The sequence below is a fragment of the Oncorhynchus masou genome, chromosome 9, assembly GCF_036934945.1.
Source record: "Oncorhynchus masou masou isolate Uvic2021 chromosome 9, UVic_Omas_1.1, whole genome shotgun sequence".
In the NCBI taxonomy this organism is placed as follows: domain Eukaryota; kingdom Metazoa; phylum Chordata; class Actinopteri; order Salmoniformes; family Salmonidae; genus Oncorhynchus; species Oncorhynchus masou.
In genome coordinates this window covers 25,336,410-25,342,409 of record NC_088220.1, presented here as the reverse complement: position 1 = coordinate 25,342,409, position 6,000 = coordinate 25,336,410, and the positions used below count along the sequence as shown (strand labels likewise).

At 43.0% G+C, this 6,000-nt stretch overlaps 1 protein-coding gene across 1 annotated transcript in view; it reads left to right on the top strand.

Moving 5' to 3' along the window:
- Nucleotides 1-3,652: 3,652 nt before the first annotated feature.
- LOC135545722 (ras-GEF domain-containing family member 1C-like) overlaps nt 3,653-6,000 on the top strand; it is a 52,111-nt gene continuing 49,763 nt past the window's right edge. Inside the window, exon 1 of the mRNA XM_064973539.1 lies at nt 3,653-4,203. The gene's annotated coding sequence lies outside the window, so the exon portion shown is untranslated. The remainder of the gene's footprint in view (nt 4,204-6,000) is intronic.

Genomic DNA, 6,000 nt, shown 5'->3' with positions numbered 1-6,000 from the left:
TCCCTGTAGGCCGTCTCGTCGTTGTTGGTAATCAAGCCTACCACTGTTGTGTTGTCCGCAAACTTGATGATTGAGTTGGAGGCGTGCGTGGCCACGCAGTCGTGGGTGAACAGGGAGTACAGGAGAGGGCTCAGAACGCACCCTTGTGGGGCCCCAGTGTTGAGGATCAGCGGGGAGGAGATGTTGTTACCTACCCTCACCACCTGGGGGCGGCCCGTCAGGAAGTCCAGTACCCAGTTGCACAGGGCGGGGTCGAGACCCAGGGTCTCGAGCTTGATGACGAGCTTGGAGGGTACTATGGTGTTGAATGCCGAGCTGTAGTCGATGAACAGCATTCTCACATAGGTATTCCTTTTGTCCAGATGGGTTAGGGCAGTGTGCAGTGTGGTTGAGATTGCATCGTCTGTGGACCTATTTGAGCGGTAAGCAAATTGGAGTGGGTCTAGGGTGTCAGGTAGGGTGGAGGTGATATGGTCCTTGACTAGTCTCTCAAAGCACTTCATGATGACGGAAGTGAGTGCTACGGGGCGGTAGTCGTTTAGCTCAGTTACCTTAGCTTTCTTGGGAACAGGAACAATGGTGGCCCTCTTGAAGCATGTGGGAACAGGAGACTGATATAGGGATTGATTGAATATGTCCGTAAACACACCAGCCAGCTGGTCTGCGCATGCTCTGAGGGCACGGCTGGGGATGCCGTCTGGGCCTGCAGCCTTGCGAGGGTTAACACGTTTAAATGTTTTACTCACCTCGGCTGCAGTGAAGGAGGGGCCGCATTTTTCCGTTGCAGGCAGTGACAGTGGCACTGTATCGTCCTCAAAGCGGGCAAAAAAGTTATTTCGTCTGCCTGGGAGCAAGACATCCTGGTCCGTGACTGGGCTGGGTTTCTTCCTGTAGTCCGTGATTGACTGTAGACCCTGCCACATGCCTCTTGTGTCTGAGCCGTTGAATTGGGATTCTACTTTGTCTCTGTACTGACGCTTAGCTTGTTTGATAGCCTTACGGAGGGAATAGCTGCATTGTTTGTATTCAGTCATGTTACCAGACACCTTGCCCTGATTGAAAGCAGTGGTTCGCGCTTTCAGTTTCACGCGAATGCTGCCATCAATCCAAGGTTTCTGGTTAGGGAATGTTTTAATCGTTGCTATGGGAACGACATCTTCAACGCACGTTCTAATGAACTCGCACACCGAATCAGCGTATTCGTCAATGTTGTTATTTGACGCAATACGAAACATGTCCCAGTCCACGTGATGGAAGCAGTCTTGGAGTGTGGAGTCAGCTTGGTCGGACCAGCGTTGGACAGACCTCAGCGTGGGAGCTTCTTTTTTAGCTTTTGTCTGTAGGCAGGCATCAGCAAAATGGAGTCGTTGTCAGCTTTTCCGAAAGGGGGCGGGGCAGGGCCTTATATGCGTCGCGGAAGTTAGAGTAACAGTGATCCAAGGTTTTTCCGCCCCTGGTTGCGCAATCGATATGCTGATAAAATTTAGGGAGTCTTGTTTTCAGATTAGCCTTGTTAAAATCCCCAACAACGATGAATGCAGCCTCCGGATAAATGGTTTCCAGTTTGCAAAGAGTTAAATAAAGTTCGTTCAGAGCCATCGATGTGTCTGCTTGGGGGGGGGATATATACGGCTGTGATTATAATCAAAGAGAATTCTCTTGGTAGGTAATGCGGTCTACATTTGATTGTGAGGAATTCTAAATCAGGTGAACAGAAGGATTTGAGTTCCTGTATGTTTCTTTCATCGCACCATGCCTCGTTACCAGAAAGGTGTTTGTTTCTGTCGGCGCGGTGTGTGGAGAAACCCGCTGGCTGCACCGCATCCGAGAGCATCTCTCCAGTGAGCCATGTATCCATGAATCACATAACATAACATTCTCTGATGTCCCTCTGGAATGCTACCCTTGCTCGGATTTCATCAACCTTGTTGTCAAGAGACTGGACATTGGCAAGAAGAATGCTAGGAAGTGGGGCACGATGTGCCCGTCTCCGTAGCCTGACCAGAAGACCGCCACGTTTCCCTCTTTTTCGGAGTCGTTTTTTTGGGTCGCTGCATGCGATCCATTCCGTTGTCTTGTTTGTAAGGCAGAACACAGGATCCGCGTCACGAAAAACATATTCTTGGTCGTACTGATGGTGAGTTGACGCTGATCTTATATACAGTAGTTCTTCTCGGCTGTATGTAATGAAACCTAAGATGACCTGGGGTACTAATGTAAGAAATAACACGTAAAAAAAACAAAAAAATGCATAGTTTCCTAGAAACGCGAAGCGAGGCGGCCATCTCTGTCGGCGCCGGAAGTAGTTATTGCTTTGTCTCAACAGACCTTTTCCTGTTGAAACTCTAATACGTTCAAAAGTGAATACTGGAATAATATTTCTAACGTAAAACGTGGGGAACGGTCCGAGGCAATCTATAGAACACTAATATCATTGTGTTTGTTATTTTGTGATGTCATTAGAAATGTTCAATCGCTGGTATGGCTGATTAGCTGTCCTAAGTAAAATATCTTAGAAAGCAAATTTAAGTAGGACCATCCTGTTACTGTGCTCAAACCATCTTATTACGCATCCATCATCACCCCATTTGGGAACCATCGATACAGCTGGCTAGCCTATCTTCAAAAAAGCATCTTCAAGAGCGAATGGAAGGAACAATCAACTCTGTAGTTCTGTTCAGGATTACACGACAAGTCGCTCAAGATCATAATGAGGTAATCGTTACATGATTAATTTAATCGGGCAACAATGAAACATAGTTAGTTGATTAGATAAATAACAGTCTTCAGATGAATGTTAAGGTCAACTCACGACAACATTCTAGACAATTCTGTGCTTCCAACTTTGTAGCAAAAGTTTGGGGAATGGGGATGCATGGGGATGCAGCATGACAGTCTCCCTATCCTTTCCTGTTGCAGCATAACAGTGCCCCTATGTACAAAGCGAGGTCCATACAAAAATGGTTTATTGAGATTGGTGTGGAAGAACTTGACTGGCCTGCACAGAGCCCTGACCTCAACCCCATCAATCACATTTGGAATGAATTGGAATGCTGACTGCGAGCCAGACCTCACTAATGCATTTATGGCTGAATGGAAGCAAGTACCCGCAGCAATGTTCCAACATCTAGTGGAAAGCATTCACAGAAGAGTGGAGGCAGTTATAGCAGCAAAGGGGGGACCAACTCCATATTAATTAGTGCCCATGGTTTTGAAATGAGATGTTCGTCGAGCAGGTGTCCACATACACTACATGACCAAAAGTATCTTCACACTCATAAACTCAACTTGACAACAGTGACTAATTGTCAAATCAGTAAATAATTAACAAATAATATTACAATTAATTGTGTCATTGTTTTATTAAAGAGTGTGTGTAAATACAAAGGCAAACAATGAAATTCTATACATGTGCTTTGATGTTCTATACATGTGCTATGACCTATTCATGCAGTGAATCAAACGCTTAATTCACAATATCAATAAATATATAGGATGAAAGAAATTGCTTGCTGGAAGCCGAGTAGGCTAATGTTGAGAGAGGCGGAGATGAGGACTCGTGTAGGTAGGTGTGTGTATTGAGAGAGAGAGAGAGAGAGAGAGAGACTCGCGGGTGACTTGTTTGCTGAGGATATTGGATTTCTCTATTCATCGTCGTTAGTTCCCTCTCAGCTCTCTGAGGACGACTGATGCGCTGACCAGCCCTGCTGTAGCCTGTCACTCTCGGGGTTGTCTGGCCGTGGACACAGACTGGACTGGACATCCGTGATTGTATTTTTAAAAATGAGCTGGTACATTACCACACCTTTGTTGCGCGTTGAAGACACTATATGAACAGTGAAGGGACTTTCCGTGAACGAAGAGACTCCTGGTTTTCAGTTGGGGTTTATTTTACGCGTATTTTTCTGTGAAGGTTACGGATCTTGCTCAAGAATAAGGGCGTTTTAGAAGATGAAGACAAGTGAATGATCACGCGAATATATGTGCTACTGTAAACCAAGACATTGCCCTGAGTAGACCCTAACGTCATTCCATTGTGGTTTAACACAAATCAGCTTCCTTGGATCTTACTTTTGTTGTGTTAGTGTATTTTTGCATAATATATTTTTCCCCCAATGATTTTTGGATTAGCAGAACTGTAGAATTAATATAATACAGGGAATACTCGCCAAGAGGGAAGATGGGGAACAGTGTCTAGAACTGGTAAGTGAAGCGAGGTTACTATATGATAAGCAGAAGAATCGATTTCAATTTCATTCACACATGCGTATGTGTGTGTGTCTGTGCGTGTGTGCGTGAGAGTGTTTAAGAATTTATTTTATCTGCATTAAAATATGCTTTTGGCATATGTCAATCTTTGTCTATCCAATCAACGACAGAGCATTAACACGTCAACATGCTGTCAGGAAAAAAATAGTGCATGAATGAAGCTTAAATTCACTTGTCATTGTTGGCTGTAACTACACTCCCCTATAGCATACATATGTATTTGTTCAGTGAAGCTAAAACGGTTGATTTGGCTCTATGCTCCAGCATTTTGGATTTGAGATCAAATGATTATACGAGGTGACGGTACAGAATGTCACTTTTTATTTGAGGGTATTTTCTTAAATATGTTTTATCGTTTAGAAATGAAAGCACTTTATGTATCTCGTCACATTTTGGAGTCACTGATTACTGTTTCTGAACACTTCGACGTTAATGTGGATGCTACCATGATTACGGATAATCATGAATGAATCGTGAATCGTGAATAATGATAAGTGGTAAGTCTTTAGAGGCATAAATATCATAACATTTCATCTCAAATCCAAAATATTGGAGTATAGAGCCCAATTAAACGTTTTAGCTTCACCATCCAAATAAAATAAGTAGGAGAATACATTCTCAATCGCTAATAAAATTTTTACTTTTTAATATTATGGAAATGAGTTCAATAGATTACACAGCCATTGTTGTGCAGACTGTTCTGCAGAGTGCTGGTCAATGTTTACCTATATATAATAATTCCGAGCAGCATCTCATTGGATCTACTACACTGGTCACGTTGCCTCTACTGCCATGTTAGGATCAGAAAACCCCTGACAGTATGAGTCAGTGTTGGCAACTACCTCAACTACACGATGATATCATCCACAGAGTTGAGAGCGGACTAGAGTTTTTTAAATGAAGCTCCTGGCTCCTTCTAGTCACTATGCAGTTAATACTTCAGGAATGTAAATTCTTAAACCCTTACCATGTACCTATGTTTGTACTCTGTTGATGTGTGTCTTTCTTTGTTTGCTGAAATCCATACTTTTTTTATCAAACATTAATCAAATACAACCATGAGTTTCCTTGCTGAAATTCAATTGGCACATTCCCACTGAGTTTCCATCTTAGAGCAACAGCAATAAGGTAACACGAGAAAAGAGTAAGAACTATACAGCTGTCCTAAATCATGTAAATTCATTCCATTTAAACTACATGGCTTGCATGCTAAACTTACATTTCTTATCTTGCCTCTGTGTAATCATTAACCTTGCGGGGATACATTGTAAACGCGACTACTTCCTCAAACAGGGTGTTAACTATTCTGCTCTTCACAGCACTAGTAGCATAGTAGGCTAAATGCTATTTATCAGTTCCTGGACTGACACCATTATTTTGTTAGAATTATATTCGTACAGTGTAGCCGAGTGTATAGCTTATGTTTTTGAGGTCTGAAGATCATCATAGCCCCTGCGTGAATTTCCCACGTGTGTAGGATGATTTCGTAGAGAGCTCCTGAGGGGCGTGTGTATCCCAGGTAGGCAAATGTTTTCTCTATATCGTAATAGTCATAAATCAACAGTTATTGAATATTCAAACCATACAGGGGTAGTAGAGTAGGAAACATGTTGGAGATGTGGCCCCAGTGACATGTTACCTATCATTTTCATTTCATTGTGAATGCGAACAGTATCCCAACTTTTTACAGAGCCTCAGCCACCTCTCACTGAAAACACATTCACTCTGTCA